The sequence below is a fragment of the Orcinus orca genome, chromosome 18, assembly GCF_937001465.1.
Source record: "Orcinus orca chromosome 18, mOrcOrc1.1, whole genome shotgun sequence".
Lineage (NCBI taxonomy): Eukaryota > Metazoa > Chordata > Mammalia > Artiodactyla > Delphinidae > Orcinus > Orcinus orca.
Window position 1 is genome coordinate 68,888,725 of NC_064576.1, and position 23,880 is coordinate 68,912,604.

The 23,880-nt window shown below is 37.5% G+C and overlaps 1 long non-coding RNA gene across 1 annotated transcript in view; it reads left to right on the forward strand.

Annotated features, from left to right (window-relative positions):
- LOC125961991 (uncharacterized) overlaps positions 1–23,880 on the forward strand; it is a 69,887-nt gene that overhangs the window by 43,343 nt on the left and 2,664 nt on the right. Inside the window, exon 2 of the long non-coding RNA XR_007473244.1 lies at positions 1,579–1,686. This is a non-coding gene — a long non-coding RNA (uncharacterized LOC125961991). The remainder of the gene's footprint in view (positions 1–1,578; positions 1,687–23,880) is intronic.

Consider the following 23,880-nt stretch of genomic DNA (forward strand, 5'->3'; position numbering starts at 1 on the left):
AGAACACCCCTGGATCATAAGTATTTTAGGCCTAACTTTTTCCAAAACCTATAGTTTCATTTCAGTGTATGTTTATGGAGAAATCACTCAAGGGTAAAGTTTCTGAGGCTATGTCAGAGCCTTTGAGGGAATACCTGAGCTGCCTGAGTTCGGGATAGACTGTTTTCTACAAATACCTTTGAACCAGAAAGGAGTCAAAGATATTGAGACAATTTCACATTCCTCTTGGACTTGGCCAGGACTAAACTGAACCCCAGGACTATGGAGAAACCACAGGTTGAATAATTTGTCTACACATATTCTCGTCAATGTTTGACCAGCTTCACACTTAAAGAGCCCCAGGTCCCATCTTCACATACACATGATTCTACACCATCCTAAATGGATTAGAGAGCTGAGTAGCTGAGGGTGTTTCCTGTATGCACTTTTGCTGTATGAGGGAGTGTCGCCTGTCTTAGCTTTCAGTACTGAGCAATAAAACTGCACTGAGTTATATAGCAGCATCAGTATATGTCAGTGGTTCTCAACTGGGTGATTTTGCTCCTCCGCCCCTGCTAGGGGACAGTTGGCAATGTCTGGAAACATTTGGGGTTGTACAGGTCACAGCTTGGGGGAGGGTGCTACGGGTGGGCATCTGGTTGGTAGAGACCAGGGATACTGCTGACCATCTGCAACACACGGGGCACCTCCCCACCCCACCCCCACTGTGATGACAAAATCGTTCCAGCCTCAGATGTCAGTAGTGTCAAGGCTGAGAAATTCTGGCATGTGTTTTTCTTTTTTATCATTGAATTTTGGAAAAATAATTACAAACTGAGGGCAAAGTCTCAAATAAAAAAGACTTGTTATGAAAAGTAAACAAAGACAACCACAACAACAAAAAACTGGCTACATCCACACTCTTGAGGAGATTATAGGTAAAAAAGAAAAGCACCATCTGTTTTATAAGTTGATGAAAGGTGAGTGTACAATGTAATTTCATTTGCCAGGCTTCTATTTTAGAAATGAATTCACATAGTTATAGATATTGTATCTTTCTCTGAAAATTGGCTTTATGTAAAAAGCATCTACAATAAAAGAATATTCTTTCTATATAATTGACTTCATTTTGTGTTTCAGCTATGTAGAAAGTAGCAAATTTAGGTTAGAAGTATCTCTAATGCTGCTTGGCTTATTAACACTGCAAAGATTTGTGTTTGTTTCGAAAGGATCCTTGAACATTTCTCCAGAAGGTCATTTTGTTTTGCTTTAAAAAATGAAAATATGTTTGTCTGCATTGTAGACAGGAATAAAATCAGATGGTCACATGCCTTTTCCCCCACAGAGCCGAAAAAGCAGGGAGCTAATGTGACTGAATGGTCAATGTATCCACTCTGGTAATCAGTTACTTCTGAAACACAGTGTATTTTAGGATGGAGAGAACCCTCTGAGGGAGGTATCCCTTCCCATTCTAGAAGTAGAACTTGCACTGTGAACCCAGCAAATAAAAAGAGAATTGAGAGTTTAACTTACTTAAATTGATCTGTGTGCTTAGAAGCTAACGATGTAAATTCAACCATCGCTGTCATGCATTCGCAGGAGTCAGGTGCTGCTCTGCATGGCTGGTTTCTATTTTTGCATCACGCAGGAAGATCTTTGTAACACGTCGCTGAAGACAGATCCCTGCCTCTGTGACTATAGAGTGAGGTCAGTTTCATACTCTTTGTCTTTTCCTATGAAAAAAACAGAAGCATTTGGCTAAAAATCTTATGCATATTTTAAGATCAACCTAACAGTGACTCGTTTAAAACAGTACAGCTGGTTTCTTATGAACATCATCTCCCCTCATGTCCATCTTGCTTGGAATAGATTACTTGGGATGTTTGTGGTCAGGGGACCAGGGTCCTACTTCTGGCCCTGTCATTAGCTCATTGTATAAGATTAGATTAATCTTAAGACAAATATCTCAATTTCCTCCTATGTCAAGTGAGATAATAATGCCTGCTTTTGTTATCTCACAGATTCTTGCATGCAACTATACCTTTATTGTTTTTCTGTTCCCTCTGCTCTAATATCTCTTCACCAATGTCTCCACTTCACAATCATGTACGCAATGTCTTTGGAAGTACCTGGTAAACACCGTTCCTTTAATATTTGTTGAATGAAGTGTAAGTTATTCCAGTTGTATAATTCTTCCTACCAATACTCTGGGTGAGGGGGACTCCATGTTAACTGGTCTTTCAGTGGTTCCATAAGCCAAAATCTCTTGAACATCTCTTAAAAAGGTCCAAAGACAGAGAAACCATGGCATCATAACTTTGATTCTTAAAATTACTGGAGTTTATTTATTTTAATTTATTTTTGTGAAGTATAGTTGATGTACAGTGTCGTGTTAATTGAAGTTTATTTTTTTATAGGTGAGAGAGATCATGTTGTATTGCTTAAGAAATGGGCATTGGAATAAGGCAGTCCTGCTTCTGAAACTTACTCGTGAAGCACAGGTTTCTTGAACTACATAAACTCCAGTTTTATTTTCTATAAAAAAGGAATAGTAATAATATTAATATATTCCTTATAGTATTATTCTGAGGATTAAATGAGATAATCCATATAAAGTGCTTAGCACGATGCCTAGCACATAGTATGTGTATTAGGGTAGGCTAGGCTGCAATAACAAGTAAACCCCCCAAATAAATAATGACTCAACACATTAGTCTGAGGAATATGTTCTTGGTTAGCAGGTGGCTCACCTTTATGGAATAGCAGGAAGGAAAGGGTGGTGTAGGCCTTGGCCAGGAAGTTACCATATCCCTCTGCTCTCATTCCCTTGGTGAGAATTCCTCACATAGAGGAAACAACAGATGGTTGCTCAGTATTACAAGAAGTGTCAATGGATTAATTGGATGGAGAGTGCAGTAAGAGATGAAATCTGAGGATTAAAATGTTTCAAATTCCTGTAAAGATATCAGTGTCTTTAATATATTGATAAATTAGGCATGAGGGAGGGTAAGTAGGATGGGAAGAGAAATTACGAATTCTGATTTAAAATACTGAATTAGATGTCCAGAAGAATATGCACCTGGAAGAGTCTTTTGGAAATTTGGATATGTAGGATTAGACCTGAAGGGAAGAGTTCAGGGTGGTAATAGCTTCTTTGGAAGTCATTCACATAGAATCAATGATTATGTCCTTGTGAACAAAGGCAGTTGCTAAAAAGCGGTGCATTGATTTTAACTGCCCTTATTTCTTGCACCTTTGCTGCCAGTTTTGCTCTAACATTTGCTCAAATAACAAAAGTCTTATAACACACTAGAGTTTTCCAAAAGGTGACTGGAATGTAAAGATCTTAATGACCATCCCCTTGAACAGTAGGGCAAAAATGCCCTTACATCAGTCCCAGAGATTGAGGAGGCCAAGACATATAATTCAGACAATATCAAATATATTTACCATCTATAAAGTGGAGATATAATAACATCTGCCTAATGGAGTTTTTGTGAAGATTAAAATAGATGCTACAAGTTAAGGGTCTCTAAGTGTCTGGCACATGGTAAGTTCTACCGTCCTACTTACCCACTTCCAAATGGTTTCCATTATTATTACTATGCCCTTAGCCTAAATATACAATCCAAAGACATCCAACCTGAGACAGATTTAGTAAGTGCCCTCATTTTGCCCTGAGAAGGAAGTTCTTGTGCTGTGCTTAGGCTTGTCCAACTTCACCATCAACCCCCCATGTGAGTCCTTCCAGTTGCCCACCAAACAGAGAGCTTTCTGGAGGAGATGTCCCATCTGTTCAGTGTCCTCTTGGAAAATAAAAGGATCTGCTCTCAAACTATACACTAGTTTTACTTTTGGGGAAATTTTTATTTTTATTTTTGCTATTATGTAGACCAAGGGTCAGGAAGAAATGCCAAGTGTGTGTTTCCCTTCTGAATTGTCTTAAATTTGTATTTAGGTCTTTAAAAGACTTTCGAGTTCACAGAAGCCTTCTTCTCTTCCCTAGGGTACTTTATGTTGCATTTTCTGCTTTGACATCAGTTTAGAAATACCAACTAATGATATAATATCATGCTACTTTTCTAGATTAGCTTGCTTGTTGGTTTTTTGTTTATAGTTTACTGTTTTCGCTTCAAGATTTTTATTTAACTGCTATCCAGCCTTTAAACTTCTGTGTGATGTTAGTATGCAAATATATGAAAGTTTAGTGAGATATAATAAAGTACAAATAAATAGTAAGCACATTCAATTCATGGGTGTAACGTTGAGGCTGTAAGTCTGAAAATGCTTTATAACTACTTGCTAGGAGCATAGGGGAATTTTATAGTGATATTTTATTCTTATTTTTTTTTTAATATCAAGTACCTTAACCTAACATCTGATAGTAATATGGTTATGGCAGTGCCAGTTATACACTGCTGTATTTCTTTAGGAGAGATAATATGTAGTATACAGAGTAATCAGCAGATTTTATTTCCCAACCAACCTGGAATACATCTGTAGTGTAGCACAAGTCATTTCTTCAGGCAGCCCAGCAGGTCTGCTGCAGAGTGAAAGGAGAGTGTTGTGAGTTCAAATCAGAGAGGCCAGATACTGTAAGTTTCATCCTAAATGCGATGGGAACATATTAGAGGCTTTCAGGCAGTGGGGAGGAATGTTATCTGAAGTATGTATTTTTTAAGATTACTCTTAGAAGATGAATGGTAGGATACAAAAATAGAAGCAAGAAGACCAATTAGGAGACTGCTGTAACCCAGGCAACAGATCGTGATGATTGCTAGAAATGAAGAGAAAAGAAAAGAAGGTGGTAGAAATAAGGATAGAAGAGGAAAATTAGGATGTTAGGGAAAGTAGAGTAGATAGGACTTGATGATACATCAGATATATGGAACGAGGGAAGGTGAGGAAATAAGGATAATTCCCAAGTTTTTGGCTTGTGGCTGTGCTTATATAAAATGGGGAGAATCCAAGGTTTTATTGACTACCTGTAATCTGATCCCTGCTAGACCAGAGCTTCTCGTAGGCAGGTACTGTAGTACCTAATGTGGTATTTAGCACATGGTAGGCATTCAACACATTTTTTAAATGAATAAAGAAATACGTAGTATCATTATGCAAAAGTAGCATAAGACCAGCACAGGGCTCCAGTATTTCAGTGCTTTAAGAGCAATGCAGCATGGAAACAGATTCCTTCCAACTGTTGACTTTTCTATTGTCTTTGATCGAATAAGTTTTGGAGGGACATAGGTATAAAACTAATTTAGTTATTGTATAAAAGAGAATATTTTGTGCTTCATTGCACATGTCTTATTGCTTTAACCTAAATATTTTTAAATTTTTTTTCGAAATCTTCGAATACAGACAACTATAGAGACTAGTATAATGAAACCCTATTATCTATCCCACTGCTTCAATAATTACCAGAAATCTAGTTTTTTTCATCAGTATACTCTCCCAGCCCCTTACCAGCTTATTTTGAAGTAAATCCCAGACATCACACCATTTGATCCATAGGTATTTCAGTAACAATTGACCTCCTATATTTTAACACCCAAAAGGGATAAAACACTAGTTCCCACCAGGTTGCATGAGGATCCAGCAACAAAATGTGCATGTACACATTTCTGTTTGTTTTGCTTTGCACATCTCGGCCGCTGTTAGCATACGCCAGATCTCTGTTACGGTAGTGAGTTCTATACAGATGGTCCCAGCTTTCTCTAAATTTCCTTGGCACTTCTAGAGGCCTGAAAATCATTTACTTATTCATTTATTCACCAAATACATATTGACCATTTACTAAGAGTAAGGCACTCAAATGAGAGGCAAAGACATATATGACAGGATTCCTGCCTTCTGATCATTTCAAATGCTAAAGAGTCAAAATATACAAACAGCTCATGCAGCTCACTCAATATCAAAAAAAACAAACAACCCAATCAAAAAATGGGCAAAAGACCTAAAAATAGACCTTTCTCCAAAGAAGACATACAGGTGGCCAAGAAGCACATGAAAAGATGCTCAACATCGCTAATTGTTAAAGAAATGCAAATCAAAACTACAATGAGGTATCACCTCACAGCAGTCAGAATGGCCATCATCAAAAAGTCTACAAATAATAAACGCTGGAGAGGGTGTGTAGAAAAGGAATGTAAATTGGTACAGCCACTATGGAGAACAGTATGGACGTTCCATAAAAATCTAAAAATAGAGTTACCATATGATTCATTGATCACACTCCTGAATGCATACCCAGAGAAAACTCTAATTCAAAAAGATACGTGTATCCCAGTGTTCATAACAACACTATTTACAATAGCCAAGACATGGAAGCAACCTAGATGTCCATTGACAGATCAATGGTTAAAGAAGGTGTGGTATGTATATCATACAATTGACTGTTACTCAGCCATAAAAAAGAATGAATAATGCCACTTGCAGCAACATGGATGGACCTAGAGATTATCATACTAAGTGAAGTAAGTCAGACAGTGAAAAACAAATATCATATGATATCACTTATATGTGGAATTTTTAAACATGATACATATGAACTTATTTACAGAACAGAAACAGACTCATAGACATAGAAAACAAACTTATGGTTACCAAAGGGGAAGAGGGGAGGGATAAATTAGAAGCTTAAGATTAACAGATATGCACTACTGTATATAAAATAGATAAACAACAAGGTCCTACTGTATAGCAAAAAAAAAAAAATTAAAAATTATAAAATAAAGTAAAATGCTAAAGAGTAAAGTTAGTGTGTAGACTAATAAGGCGGTATGTGATCTCTAAGGGTTAAGTGAATGGTATAGACAATAAATATTCTAAGCAATCATTGGGAAAAGGGAGTTGATAATTTTTGGTCAGGATGAACAGGAAAGACACCAGGCTGAGTGAGGGAGGCTTTAAACAACTCTTTAAAGAATGTTGAAGTTTTTAAGGTGAACTTCATTCCAGGAAGAAAGAGTTGTATAAATACAAGTTTAGAGGCAAAAGGCAGAATATATGGCTAGAGAAGTGGGTGATGTAACAGACAGGGCAGAGTGTAGGGTTTGTGAAATAGAAGCATGGGAGGCAGGCTGGAAAGTATGAATAGAGAAGTAATATTCAAGTTTGTATCTTCTTTATTGTGGTTGTATGTTTACAATACAAAGAACAATTAGAGAGAAAAACATGTAGTTCTATTTCATGACAAAGCCAATTCCATGGAGATTGCTGCAAATCAAACTATTCTGGACTTTAACAGATGACGAACGTGTTACGTTCTCTAAATGAAATAATGATTTCTGGTTCTTCTTGCCATTCTACAAAGTGTTGTGTCTATCTTAGGTTTTAAATTTTATGTAAACATGAGTATCGTGACAAACAGAAACAAACAAAAACCAGTATTACAAATTCAAATATTTCATCTCAATCTTGAGTAGTCTGTAAAAAACATCTAGGATAAAGAGCCTAACCTATAACCTAACTTCATAAAAAAACACAATAAGCCAGAATATTGTTACAAAATTACATGTATAAATAATGCTTAGGATTCCTAATAGACAAAAATGCCCTGAGAGGCGTGTACCGCTGTAGAAACGGCAAAATCTGAAATAAAAATTTAAATGTCAGTGTTCCTACTGAGGGGCCCTTAATCTCCCTGAGCCTAGGTTTTCTAATTTGCAAAACATGGGAATTGTAATGCCAGTTTCTCGTGGTTGGTGTGAAGACTGGATTGTAAAACCTAGTTTAAGCACTTAGCACTGACCTGCACAGAGCAGATGTTCAATATGTCCTAATTCCTCTCCTCTCTGAATTTATAAGAGATATATGTCACAGACTTTTTTTAACTTAAAAATAATTGTTTTCTTTGTAATCAGCTTTATTGAGGTATAATTAACATACAATACACTGCACAAATTTAAAATATACAATTTGATAAGTTTTAACATATGTATAAAACAAGGATACCATCACCGTAACTGAGATAACAACCATATCCATCACACTAAAAGTTTCTGCAGCCTCTTTGTCATCCCTCCTTCATTACTGTCATCCCCACACAACCACTGACCAGCTTTTTGTCACAGCAGATTAGGTTCCATTTTCTAGAATTTTACAAATATGAATTTGTACAATATGTGCTCTTTTTGTCTGGTTTCTTTCATTCAACCTAATGTTTGGGATTCATCTATTTATAGATAGCTCATTCCTTTTTATTGCTGATTTTTTTATTCCTTTTTATTCCATTATATGGATATCAGACACATTTATGTCTTTAAGCAGGCTTAAAATTGCTGGGACTTCAGGTAAGAGAACATAGTTTTAAAGTAGAGAATTGGCAATTTTGGTTTAGTGCAAGAAAGATATTGTTCTTTTTCTTCACTGTTTTAAAATTGTTTATTCTGCATGATGCTTTAGAAACCTAGGGAAAAAATACATGTTAATGCCTTTTTAAAAATTTGGGGATAGGAAATGTTCTGTTGGAGAAACGAGCCATGGTTTGCTTTTAAACGTCAAAGCAATGCATTGTCAACATTAAAAATTAAGAAAGAGAAAAGCACAAAGAAAGAAGTAAAATATCATCCCAATCCCATGACCTAGAAACAATCTTTGTTAGCATTATTGACCTTCATTCCATAAATCTCTTGACAGATAGATAGACGATAGAAAATAATTTTCCAAAAACAATTTGGGACTTCCACTTACAGATAAAATAGAATAACACTGGAAGCAACTAAAGAAACAGATTAATCATGTAAAACAAAGGTTTTCAGACATTGGACATCAGGCAGCACAGGAAACTGAACCCTGGAAAATGAGAAACAAGATGCGCCTTGCAATTGCCCCAGCTTACTGCCTGAGGAAAATTTCTAGGCTGCAGTGAAGGTAGGGGGGACCCAAGCGGGAGCTTGATTGTCTCCCTGACTTGGGAGAAAACGTTGGGACTACAGGGAGGCCAGGTCAGCTAGAATATGAAGCAGAGCACTGGAGGAAGCCCTTCACAGAGGGAAAGGACTCCAAGAGGCTGTAGAGAGTTTCTCCACTCCCAAATCTGCAGCTGACTACTGATCAGCACATGAAGGTGAAAAAACTACCCAAAGACAGGGGGAAGAACCACCAGAAATGATTAGCGATAGCCATCTCCGAGTTTACCCAGGGGGTGAGAATAGTTTGTAATCTCTTCATCCAGAGAGAAAAAAACCTTGTAATCCACGGGACATTGAGTAGGGTATTCAAAGAAAATCGCTTAAGTAATGGGGGAAAATTAGCCCCAGAATAAAGGCTACTGCTCTGATGCCACATAACACAGCTTAAAAGCAAGCTTTGGAATGATTAAATCATTTCCAACTAACCTAGCTGCATGCCAGAACAAAGTTAAATAATATTTATAGGAATACAGAAATATTCAGCACTCAGCAGGGAAAAATTTACAAAGACTGGCATCCAATTAAAAATTACCACGAATGCAAAAAAGCAGGAAAATACGGCTCATGTGAGGAGAAACATTAATAAATAGAAACAGACCCAGAAATGTCACAGATGATAGAATTCTTAGACAAGGACATTAAAATTTCTATCATAACCACATTGCATGTGTTCAAGCAGCCAGAAGAAAGATTGAGCATGTTAAGTAGAGACATAAAGTATGTATTTTAAAAAATGAACTTCTAGTAATAAATGTCTGAAGTAAAAAAATGCACTACATGGGACTAATAGTTGAGATACTACAGAGGAAAAGATCAGTGAGTGAAACTGAAAGCATAAAAACTATCTAAAATGAAACACACAGAGAAAAGAGTTGGTGGGGGCAGGGTGGTGGGGGAAGCACACCTCATCAAAGAAAATATGCAGATGGCAAAGAAGCATCTAAAAAATGCTCTACATCATATGTCATCAGGGAAAGACAAATTGAGCCAACAGTGGGATACCACTACACGCCTATTAGAATGGCCAAAATTCAAAACACTGACAACAGAAAGTGCTGACGAAGTGGAGCCACAGGAACTCTTACTCAGTGCTGGTGAGAATGGAAGATGGTACAGCCACTCTGAAAGGCAGTTTGGAAGTTTCTTACGAGCTAAACACACTCTCATCATACGATCCAGCAATCATGCTCCTTGGTATTTATCCAAAGGGGTTAAAAACTTATGTCACAGAAAATCCTACACCCAAATGTTTAGAACAGCTTTATTCATAATTGTCAAAACTTGGAAGCAGCTAAGATGTCTTTGAGTAGGTGGGACAACTAGATGAATAGATAAGTAAACTGTGATACAGAAAATGGAATATTATTCAGTGCTAAAAGGCAATGAACTATCAAGCCATGAAAAATACATGGAGGAAATTGAATGCATATTTCTAAGTTAAAGAAGCAAATATGAGAAAGCTACACACTGTTTGATTACAACTATATGGCATTTTGGAAAAGGCAAGACCACGCAGACAGGGAAAGATCAGTGGTTACCTGGGGTTAGGGGAGAGGGAAGAATGAATGGGCAGAACAGAAAAGCTTTTTAGGGCAGTGAAACTGCTCTGTATGATACTCCAATGTTGGATACGTGTTATACATTTGTCTAAACCCATAGAATGTACAATACCAGGATTGAACTCTAACGTAGACTATGGACTTTGTGTGAAAATGATGCATCAGTGTAGGTTCATCAATTATAATAAATGTGTGTTTATGTAGACAGAGTATATGAAAACTCTATCTTCCACTCAGTTTTGCTATACACCTAAAATTGCTTTAAAAAATAAAATTTACTTTAAAAAAATAGCACTTAGCTCTGAGGTAACTTTAAGCAGCTTAATATACATGTAATTGGAGTCTCCAAGGGAAAAGGAAAAGGGGACAACAAAAAAGTATTTGAATAAATAATGGCTTAATTTTTCCAAATTTGATGAAAACTTCAAACCCACAAAATCAGGATACTCAATGAACGCCAAGCACAAAAAACCTGAAAACTACACTAAGGCACGTTATAATGAAATTGTTTAAAACCAATGATAAAAAGATAATCTTAAAAGCCACCAGAGAGAAAAAAGACACATTCTATGCAGAGGAATGAAGAAAAATGACCTCAAATTTTGTTTGGAAACAAGGCAAGCCAATGGAATAGCATGTTTACTAAAAGAAAAACTGTCAAAGTAGAATTCTATACCCAGAAAAAAAAATCTTTCGAATAAAGGTAAAATAACTATTTTACACATAAAAATATCAGAGAATTCATCACCAGCACACTTGTACTATAAGAGATGTTACAGGAAGTCCCCAGGCTAAAGGAAAATGATACCAGAAGGAAATCTGGATCTACACAAAGGAATGAAGAGTGTGAGAAATGATGAATATGAAGATAAGTGCAATTAAAAATATTTTACATCTCTTTAAAAATAATTGTTTAAAGCAAATACAATGGCAGTGTATTTTGGGGGTTTATCACAGATATGGAAGTAAAATGTATGAAAGTAATAGTCTGAAGAAGGACTATGGAAGTGAAGTGTTGTAGGTTTTATGTACCATACATGAAGTTGTGTGATACTACTTGACAGTAGACCGATAAGTGAAAGATGTAAACTGTAAATCCCAAACCAAGGACTAAGAACCTAATCAACAACAAGTACAAAAATCAGAGTTACAGCTTACAAACCAATTAAGGAGATAAAATGACACCATGAAAATATAAAGTAATGCAAAGGAGACAGACAATGGGACAAAGACAATTCAATGGAGAAAAGACAGTCTCTTCAGCAAATGGTACTGAGACAATATGGATATTCATGTGTGAAAAAATGAATCTTGGTCCAGACTTCTTACCACTAACAAAAATTATCTCAAAAGGGATCATAGACAAATGTAAAATCTAAAACTGTAAAACTTCCAGAATAAAACACAGGAGAAAAATCTTTCTGACCTTGGGTAAGGCAAATATTTCTTAGATTGACACCAAAAATATTTCATTACAAAACTGGACATTTTCAATAGTAAGAACTTCTCTTCAAAAGACACTGTGAAGGGCTTCCCTGGTGGCGCAGTGGTTGAGAGTCCGCCTGCCGATGCAGGGGACACGGGTTCGGACCCCGGTCTCGGAAGATCCCACATGCCACGGAGCGGCTAGGCCCGTGAGCCATGGCCGCTGAGCCTGCGCGTCCGGAGCCTGTGCTCCGCAACGGGAGAGGCCACAACAGTGAGAGGCCCACGTACCGCAAAAAAAAAAGAAAAATAAAATAAAGACACTGTGAAGGGAATGAAGAGATAAACCATAGACTGAAAGAAAATCTTCACAAATCACTTATCTGATAAAGGACTTGTATCCAGAATAAATGAAGAACTCTAAAAATGTAATGATGAAAAAATGATCGACCATTTAAAAAATGGGCAAATGATTCAAAAGACATTTTTCAAAGTAAGTATACATATGGCAAATAAGCACACGAAAAAGCCACTTAGCATCATTAGTTATTGGGGAAATGAAAATGAAACCACAAAAAATTAAATACCCTTATACACCTATTAGAGTGGCTAAAATTAAAGAGACTGACCATACCACATGTTGGCAAGGATGTGGAGTAACCAGAACTCTTACACACTGCTGGCGGGAATGTAAAATGGCACAATACTTCAGAAAACAGCTTGGCAGTTCTTAAAAAGTTAAACAGACACCTATCAAAATTCCATCATTCCACTGGAAGAAAATATCCATACAACGAATTGTACACAAATGTTCATAGCAGCTTTATTTGTATAACCTCAAAGTGGAAACAACCTAGGTGTCCATCAATAGAAGAATGAATAACAAATTGTAATATCTCTATGCAATGGACTACTACTCAGCAATAAAAAGGAGCTATTGATATATAAAACAATACAGATGAATCGCAAATGCATTATGTTAAGTGAAAGAAGCCAGAAAAAATAGAGTAAATACTGTATTGTTCCATTTATACCAAATTCTTAAGAATTCAGACTAGTCTATAGTGAGAGAAGACAGGTCATTGATTGTCTGCGACTAGAGCTGGGAGGCAAGAGAGGCTGTGAAAGATGATTACAAAGGGGCACAAGGAAACTTTTGGAAGGCAGATGTTTAGTATCTTGATTGTGATGATGTTTTCCCAGGTATATTCATATGTCCAAATTTACTATATTATCTATGCAGTTTATTCTATGTCATTTTTACCTCAGTAAAGCTGTAAAAATGAAAAATAACCCACAAGATTAAAAATAATAATAATAAACACGTTTCGCAGGCAGTTCAGTGCTCAGAGGGGCCCTTCCAAGAGAAATCCAGACCCAGGTGTCCATAAGACACATCACACAAGGCACTTCTTGCTTCTCTCAAATTCTCCTAGCACTGGTTGTTCTAATCAGAGGGTCGCCTGGCCAGACCTTCCGCTACTGTGACACTTATTTTTGGAGAAGTCTGCATCCTGTTCAGAGTCTGAGTTTTGGGGCTGCTCTCAGCACCCTCATTCTGGCAGAGCTTCCCACTGTAATTGACTTCTGTGTGTCATAGTCTGTGGTTTAGGCATATGGCCATTTTCTTGTTTTATTGGTGTGGGAGGTTTTTTTCCTCCTGTTTTCCATTATGTCTCTGGGCTTTAAGGGACTGGAGTCAAGGAAAAGTTCCTTTACACACACATCTTTGAACAGAAGTCATTCAAATGCTTCTGGACAGTTGGGAATGTCTATTGTTTCCTGTCTTCCCAGAGTATAGCCCAGGGCTGGTGAGGAGTAAGTATATTCTGAATCCCTCTTCTCATATTTCCCTGTTAAATATTCCCCTACCTCTTTTATCTACGCTGGGGCTGTTCTCACACGTGCTACCATTATCTCTTCTTTGGTGACTGCACCAGCCTCCAAACTGGCCTCTCATCTGGCCTTGCTCCCCTTGAATTCTTTCTCCAATCTGCAGCAGAATGACCTTATTATATCACAGACCTGAGCACGCCACTCAAAGGAGCCCTTTATTCTTAGGATAAGGTCCAGAGCAGGCATATAGGAGGCATTCAATAAATATTTGTTAAGTGAAAGACCATGGGGCATCAGGAGCCCCAGGCCCTAAGATGGAACCCTAAGGCCTTTGAGTTATCTTATCTCCTTTGGCAGTTTATTAAATCTTTCTTTGCTTCAGCTTTTCTGTACATAAATACCTGCTTATGACCATAAAACAAATGCAAGATAGTGGATGAATGTGTTAATTCATGTCTGCCAAGAGGCAGATGCCAAGGTAGGATTAGACATGCAAGGGGTTTGTTGAGAACAGGAGCAAAGAAAGCTGGGAAGAGCCTCCCTACTGTATTGGAAGTCTGGCACTTATGGAAGGAGACAGGGAAGGAGGAGTTGCAGACCAGCTGCGGTTCCAAGAAAGGTTTGGCCAGACCAATGGAAGGTCCTGTAACAAATTTGTCCATAGGGAGTATCCTGCCTCTGGCTAGAAAGGGCTCTATTGGTATCCCCACCAACCTCACTCACTGGGCAGATGCAGCCTGCAGGAAGTATGGCCTCAACACCAAGGAGGTGGTGGATCTAGAGGGGCTATAACTCCCTGAGCGGAAGATCCAACCCGTGCATTTATAGCTGCCACAAGTCAGAAGCCCTTAAAGTTAGGAGACAAGGCATTAAGTAAATACAAGAAAAAAAAAGTCATCTTTTGGTTGTTCAAGTACTATCTAGCTTGTGAGTTTCATATTATAAACTGATCAGCCTTGCTTTTTTTTTTTAACATCTTTATTGGAGTATAATTGCTTTTCAGTGCTGTGTTAGTTCCTGCTTTATAACAAAGTGAATCAGTTATACTTATACATATATCTCCATATCTCCTCCCTCTTACGTCTCCCTCCCACCCTCCCTATCCCACCCCTCTATGTGGTCACAAAGCACGGAGCTGATCTCCCTGTAGCCTTGCTTTTTTTTTTTTTTTTTTTGCTGTACGCGGGCCTCTCACTGTTGTGGCTTCTCCCGTTGCGGAGCACAGGGTCCGGACGCGCAGGCTCAGCGGCCATGGCTCACGGGCCCAGCCGCTCCGCGGCATGTGGGATCTTCCCGGACCGGGGCACGGACCCACGTCCCCTGCATCGGCAGGCGGACTCTCAACCACTGCGCCACCAGGGAAGCCCTGTAGCCTTGCTTTTTAAGTTTCTTCTTCCTACTACATTCCTTTTGTTCTTTTCACTACTCATCAGCACCTTTATGCAGAGGTTGGCAGGAACAGAGAAGCAAGAAGAATTCAGGCCATTTTTTTTCTGCTATTGAGGACCAAATTGCTGGACCAAAAATACCACCTTCTTCACCTTTTTTTTTAAGTCTTCATTTTTAGGAAATGCTTCTCTTTTCTTATTTAAATGCAGCAAAGTATCTATACAATCATTTATATCTAAAGATGATGTTAAATTATATTTTGCTGGATAAAGTCCCAGACCTCCATTAACACAGATAAAAGTAGTGATACTATGTTATTATTATCTCCTATACTTCATCTGTTATTGGCATTTCCTTAAACTATTGATTTTCCTGTGGTTTTCAAATTCAAAATGAAAAGGATGCTCCCCCAAAGCCAATATCACTTGTTCTTAAGAACAAGTTCTTAAGAGTGCTTTTATTTCTTAAAGCACTTAAGATTCATTCAGGAAGTTACTTGAGCTGGGGCCAGAAGAGTAGACCATCCAACTCCTGACATTTTCCAGGGCTGTGTCCAGAACTTGGTGACCCAATTCTTCTCAGTTGGCCTATATTCAGCTGAACAAGTCATCAGACTTAAAAGGCATTTTGTTTTTTAAAAACCAAAAACCACTCTTATAAAGAAAATGAAGCATTAAATAAAATATGCCACTATAATCTTGTATAATCTTAAAAGCTGGCAGGACTGGTCTATAAAAACAAGCCTGAAAGCCAAGGCAAATAGGCCTACGAAGCAGTCAAACCTGGGGGGATGTTGCCTAAGGAGGCCCGCCATGTGGTAAGAGCCAAACCAAACTCTTAATTTGGATTTCTTACTTAAGCATATATAACTGTGAGGAGAAAGGTATGATCACTGAAGGACGGAATTAGGGTGTGACAGAATGACTTCTTTTCCATACTTTCTTTAATGGTGGGCAGTATTTTTAAAGTTAGATATGAAACAATATAGTAGTTGAAGAGAGGATATTTTCATGTAGATGTGCATAGGTTTTCCAGGTTCCTCTTTTACTTAGAAGGCATATATTAAGCTTATTATGTACCCAATCTAGTCCTGGAGGCTATGGATGAGAGATGGTACACAATTTTTAAATTTAATCTTTGCATTCTTATGAGGTCTATATTATTATCTCCATTTTACATATACGCAAACTAAGTCTCAGATAGGTGAGAAAAGTTGCCTAAAACCATATAATAGTCAGAGTTGGATTCAAGACTCAAACCCAATGTGTCTACCTCAAAACCCCAGCTCTTTCTAATGTACTGTACCATAATGCCTAAAAAGAAATAGAGAGAGGCAGGTCTTAATTTTCCAGTATTCACAGTTTGCTTGAGGAGAGAGATGAGTTTGTGAAATAACTACAGAATAGTTTCATATATTTTTTTAAGTTTTTTTTTAAATGTGGACCATTTTTAAAGTCTTTATTGAATTTGTTACAATATTGCTTCTGTTTTATGTTTTTTTGGTTTTGTGGCCATGAGGCATGTGGGATCTTAGCTCACCCACCAGGGATCAAACCTGCACCCCCTGCATTGGAAGGCGAAGTCTTAACCACTGGACAGCCAGGGAAGTCCCCAGAATAGTTTTATATTTATATAAAGTATAAATATATTTGAGTATGAGACTACATCCGAGGACTACAAAAAGGAAACACTATGTTGCTTCTCAGTTGGTAAACAGGTTTCCCCTGTACCCCCTCTTCAGCTGCAGACCTCCCTCATCCTGGCCTTCATACCCGCAAAAAACCTGGAAGCCCGCAGATGTGTATGCCCCTTACATTCTGTCACCACTCCCTGCTCTAATTTTGTCAGCTGTCGCCCTACTGGTCCACCTCAGCCAAGCTGTCAGTATCTACCTTCCATGTCTTCTCCCCATCAGGCCCTGCACTCCTGGGTCCATGCCTGCCCCCTCCTCAGGATCCCTGCTCCTTTGTAACTGCATCTGTAATCTTCACTGAGTTTCTTCTCCTCAGGCCCTGAAGATATTGAAGTCTCTTCAAATTTACAAAAGCCCTCCATCAAACTGCCTCCTAATGAAACAGGAGGGAAGGGGGCAGGGCACAACCTTTGAAAGAATGATATAGCCATAGGACATGACAAAAACTGTTTAGAACTAACTAGATCCAAGATGGTGGAAGATTTGACTTCCAGTGGACCTTGCACCTCATTATACACTCATTGTAACACATCAGCATGCTAAGTGACACACGCACAGGTGCCATGACAGTTCCAAGGCCGACCATAAAAGGTCAACACGTTGCAGTGGCCCAATTCCTGGAAATCCCCACCCCTTCTCCAAAATAGTTGCAACACTCCTCCTACTCATTAGCCTATGAAATTACCCACCCCTATAAAAACTGACAACCCCAGACCCTGGTGCCTCTCGCCTTCTGAGATGGCCCATACTTTGTCCGTGGAGTGTGTTTCTCTCTAAATAAATCCACTTCTTACCTATCACTTTGTCTCTCACTGAATTCTTTCTGCGAGGAGACATCAAGAACCTGAGCTTCATTAAGTCCTGAGACCAGGTGTGTGATCTCAATGAAAAGACCATGAGTTCAAGTCCCAATCTGAGTTGCATGGTTTCACTAATGCTAGCACTTTTGCATTCTTCATCCTCTCTAGGCCAAGCTTCTTGAGATTAGATTACTTTATTTCCCATGTATTCCTTAATTTATCTTGTTCAAATCTCTATGCCCTGTCTCTAGCCAAGGCCACTTCATAATTACCAAATTTTAGTATCTTCAGAGTTGTCCATTTTCAGTCCTTTTCTACTGACCTACTCCTCCTGGTTAAAATCTTCCCTTTTTTGTCATACTCTATATCACTCTTTTCTCTGGCTGCTTTCCCTCAGTCATTTCCTTCAGCGTCATAGATACTATGATGCCCCCAGACTTTTGTCTTCACCTCTCTTGTTCTCGGTATAATCACACTTTCCCCTAACAAGCTCCACTTCTTTCAGAGCTGGAATTCTCACTGATATTCCATATTCATTCAGTCCAGACCACTTTCCTGAACTCCAGCTTCTTTATACAGCCCCCATTCGGTGTCCCACAGTCTCTTCAAACTCAATGTGTCTAAAAGTAGAATTCCTTACCTTATATTCCAAACCTCTGACCACCTCCCCTGTTGCTCATCTTCATCAGTGTGACACCTCTGTGGACCAGTTTCCTAAGTAAAACCTGAAAACTATCCAAGACACTTCTCTCTATCCTTCTCTCTCTCTCTTTCCCTGCTCTCAATCCCCTCCTAACTATGACTCTTAATGACCACATCCTCACACATAGTCTATTTCAGGTCCTTTTGTTTCACGAGGTCTTGACCTACTGAACAATCCCCTGACTTGTGTCCAAACTTTTCCTCCCCCAATCCATCCCTTATGTTGCTTCTGAATTACCATTACACAGCCTATAATTTTGGAGTCCTTATAAACCCATAGGCATCGTTCCCAGTGCCTTAGTATAGTATACAAATTCCTCTATTATCTAGCCCATTCTTAATCTTTCTAACCCCATCATTTTACACTCTTCCCTATAACTGATTTACAGCATTTCCCCAGAGTCATGCTTTCCTCTGCCCCTTTCCTTTGTACATGTTGTCCCTTCTCTCTGGAATTCCCCTCTCCCTTTTATTTTACCAGTGAGATTATTCATTATGAGCGATCTTAAATATTATTCTCTATACAACCGCCCCCCCGATTCTTTTCATGAGGCCCACTACACCTTTCTCTGTGCAACCATCATTCCTTACGTACACCTCTATTGGTATATTTGTTCCAAAGGGTCACAACCTTCTCATTATGGGGCTGTCTTCTGCTCTAGACTGTGACTCTCATTCAGAGTAGAGAACTCAATTTCATTTTCATCCAGCTGGATTTTCAACAGCACACCTAAATGTAGTGAAAGTTCTTTCACTACTATCTTTAAGGTATTCTTAAATGTTAATTGCACTTATCTAAATCAGTTAATTCTGTATCATAATAAATTCTTCATTGCATAGCTTTCTGTTGGTTTCTGTGTGTATGTCTTATCTACCCTTCTAGATTATCAAATCTTGGAGTATTTTACTCTTACCAGTTATGTTAGGGTGGATCAGGACTCTTGTAAAGCTGGATAGCCAGACCAAGGTATTGGAAGCATTTTTTACTAGGGCTGCAGTTTGTTACTGGTCTAGGAAATTCGTAGGTAAATCATGAAACCAAACATTTTTTATGATTATTAAAGGATTCTGAACCAAATAAGGAGAAAAAAAGTTTGATTTTGAGCTAATTAATTCACATTCCCATTTCTCATATATTAATCCATTGGCTTTGCACTCAGAGCTTTTGTTTGTCACTTTGAGTGTCTCATAACATAATATTTCTGTTATTACTATCTGGTAAATTCTCGTGTAAGTGTAGTCATTGATTTTTAATTCTTCTAACACAATTTAATGAAAATTTATATATGTTTTATACTATTGCATTGATGCCTCCAGATAAGCAGTGACATCTTCTAGAGGAAAGGGTCAGGAGCTGGTGTGTTGGGGTCAGTCAGAGTCAGGGGACACACCAAGCTCAATGTCCAAGTTGGAGCAGGACCATCAGCATAGGATCTAAAGGGAGGAACACAGGAAGTCTGAGAAAGCAGGACAAGAAGATCCATGTTCCAGGCTCATGGTCCAGAGACAAGGAGAGCATCTGGACACCTCCAGAGCAGTCTGGCTGTCTCTGCAGCATCATGCTCAGCTGCTGCTTCCCTACAGGCTCCCGGCAAAATCTGCCTTGAATCAAAGGATTAGTCCACTTTGCCTAGAGAAAATGCAGTTGTTCAAAGGATGGAACTTTTTAGGTCCTGAGGGTTTTTCGCAGTTCTGGAAAACTTACTTCAACTATTTATCCAGATGAAAATTCCTTGGATCATTGTTTTAGAATGAACTTTATTAACTAGGCTTGATCCAGGAAAATTCTATAATCAGTTATGTTATTAAGAAACTTCATTTTCATTTGAGGCATTCCTTTCTTCCTTCATTTATTCATTTCTGGGACTTGATCCAAACCTTATATAAAACATACACAGAAAGAGAGAAAACAAGTGGCCTCTTTATATAAACTATTCAAGAAGGAAATGAAGCCACCCAAATGTGGCCTATGCCATCTGTGGTCTGTGATAAATAGCAAAACTACAGTTATGTTTTTTCTTTAAATGTTAACTATAAAATATAAAATCCTTTTTATCAGCAGCAGATGTCAAGCATGCATATTAAAATGACATGGTTTATTAAATAACCTCACTTTAGACTCACTGAACTAGTAAAGACTATATATTTTTTTGCATTTAGGTTAAATGTCTGAAATTATGCATTACTTACTACTTCTATTCAAATATGTGAATACTAATATACATATTCCAAAATTTAAATTTATAAGTGGAAAGATTCATACATCATGGGCTGAATCAAAATATTTTTCAATCCATAAAAGTAGATTTTCGTTTGACTCTTATGTTTAAGCTTTACTGAAATTTTCATATAGCACTGAAAATAAGCATTACTTTCTATATCTCAAGTCTAAAGGAAATCAGTGAAGATCAAGTAAAAAGAAAGAGTAGATTTAAAATTATGTATTCTCTCTAGCCTTTTTAACAGCTTTTTATTTGGCTCTCATAGTGTACTTATTTGTGAGGAAATCTGTTATCTTCTGTTTCTCCCCACACCCCCACTAACTAAGAGTTACTACAGGCTTTTCTCAGCCTGAGTCAGGGAAGCGATAGCTTTGACAATTAGGTAGGAACCACTATAAGGAATTTTTACAGAAATCAAAAGTTTTGGAAACTTCTCTACAAGGCTATTCTTGGAATATTTTGAATTCAAATTTAAAGTCAGTAATGAGAACTTAGTATGGTAATTAAGGAACAGTAAATTTTCATCTTATTTCTTCATGAACTGATACTCTGGTTGAAACTTTTCTCTTAGCAGGGCTCCTTAAAAGGACTCTGGAATTGGAGATTACAATGCTTTTAAATATTTCCTTGTCTCTTTCATTTTTATGTATAGTTTGTGCATAATCTTTTAAGTAGCTAACATGAGCGAGATTAGGAAAAGTTTCTTTTTGAGATATATATTCACCTACATCACAGTCAGTGAGTCTTAAATTATTTGGGCCAAAGTCAGTGTGTAATACTCACATCCCTTATATTTGTCCAAGGAAACCAGCTTTCCAGTGGTAATCTGGTGATTAACCTTATCTGCTCATTGCTACTTAGACAGTATTCTGTAATGTTTAAGTCAGGGTCACCGCTGAGTATAATTTGCTGAGTTTAAAACCAACAGGTGTATTCTGGACAAAGTAAAGAGCAAATAGTAAAATGGCTTACATGTTTTCCTAAGAGTTTATTTACTTTGGGATTTTATCTGCTGCTTTTAGTTTTAAAGGCTTACTGCAAGGGCACTAGGAACAAATGGGCCCTTTGTGTTTCAGGAACAGCAGGTGTTGAAACAGCTTTTTGGTTTCACTTGGACAATAGTAGTCGATGTATTTATTGACTTGATTGATCATCACAAGCTCCAAGGGCCATCGCCTCCCAATAAAAAATTATCTGGATGTTTTTATGGTTATCTAGTATTGTTCTATTCATTCAGTCTGCATATTTGTCTATGATACATATCTGGGTAAATTTGTTCCAAAAAGCAATTGTGTACTAAATTCATGTTCATAAAACAAATTCCTAAAATGTTGTTATTCTTAGACTCTGTGAACATGGATTTATAATTACTATGGCTTTAGCGGTATTAAAGACTTAACACCTTCTGAGAATCTCACCAAACGAGGCAAGTGACTCAGACATACTTCAAAGGAATTTACTAGGATTTATCCATGAGATACCATCTATACAACAGAGAGAAAGGGTCAAACACCCAGCATAGTGCTAGACATGAGTGTTTCTATATGTTGACTAAACACTCAACAGAATAAAATATCCAGAGAAATAACCCATTGGTTGTCTAGAGACTTTTAATCTAATTGCCCTGGCATCAGTGAATGACATTATTCCACATTTTCTCCAAAGAGCACCTTTCCTTCTTTATGTTTCTAGAGCTGACTGTAATCTCATGATGACTTTAGGGAGTATAAATAATTATCTCCAGGTTAGTGGCAGTTCCCTTATTATGTACCCATAAGTCACGTTTTGGATCTTAGACCTATTCTATTTGGATTTCCAAACAGAGTGGTTTGAAGTGTAAGATAGTGGGAGGTTACATATAACAAGTGGCAATAGACTATGTGCATCTAATTTTTGTGTTTTTTCTTTTTAATTGTGGAAAAATACACATAACATAAAATGTATCATCTTAACCATTTTAAGTGTACAATCTAGTGGCATAAGTACATTGTTGTGCAACCATCAGCACCTCCATCTCCAGAGCTCTTTTCATCTTGCAAAACTGTACCTGTTAAACAACAGCTCCCCATTCCCTCTTCCTCTCAGCTCCTGTCATCTAGTGGTTTTTAATGAAAATTATTATGCTAAAATATTGCTGTATATCCGTAAGGAAATATATGTTCACCATCACATTTATGAATATTTTAGAACTGACATAGCATAGTAAAAAATATATATATTTAATCTTTGTCTCATCAGTTTTCCTGGGAAAGGAGTGTCCCTACACTTCTGTGTCTAATTTTTCATGTACTATTGAAATGGTTACATGCATTAGGGGTTCATTTTCAAATATCTCCAACATCTTTAAACTTTAGAAATATTTTTAATTATTTTTTTTTCAGGAACACTAATTTTTGTTGCTTTAATTTCAGGCATTTAATTTCTACTTTTTTCTCATTGTAACAACGTTAATATTTTTAATATTCCATATACATTTACCAAATTCAAACTCTGCACCTTTCAGTGCAACATTCTGTATTTAGAACTAAAGGATACTTGGCCATACTTTTGTCAAATACTTTTATTTTATCTGGAAATCCTTATTTCACCTGGGTTGCACTGATTTATTTTGGAATCAAGTAATCTGACTTTAGTTCTTCTGTCAATGATTATTTATTATTACTGTCATTATTAATGTGCGAGTAGCTCTATTAGCAATCAATCTCAAGGAGTGATTGAGAAAGCCTACTTACTATGTTTTGTTTCCATTTTAAGCCCTCAGGCTGACATTTCCCTGAAGCAATTGCTCTCAGCTCATAACTGAGAATTTTTAAGCAGTTGAGCTTGAAGAATCCCACTGGGTTATTTCTATGTTGAATGATTATTAAAACATTATTATGATATTTAAAAATGATTCTTGGGCTTCCCTGGCGGCGCAGTGGTTGAGAGTCCGCCTGCCGATTAAGGGGTCACAGGTTCGTGCCCCGGTCCGGGAAGATCCCACATGCCGCGGAGCGGCTAGGCCCGTGAGCCATGGCCGCTGAGCCTGCGCGTCCGGAGCATGTGCTCCGCAACGGGAGAGGCCACAACAGTGAGAGGCCCGCGTACGCAAAAAAAAAAAAAAAAAAAAAAAAAAGATTCTTAATGTTTTATTATGTTCAGGTAACAAAACTTACCTTATTAAAACAAAAAATTTATTAAAACAAAATTATTAAAACAAAAATTATTAAAAATTATTTTTAAATTATTAAAACAAAAATTAGAAAGTAAATAAAATTTAAAATAAAATTTCTAATTTTATTCTACTTGCTATTCCAAATCAAATAGTCATTAAATATATTTGCTTCCAAATCAAGTCAGACCCATTTAAATGTGATACAC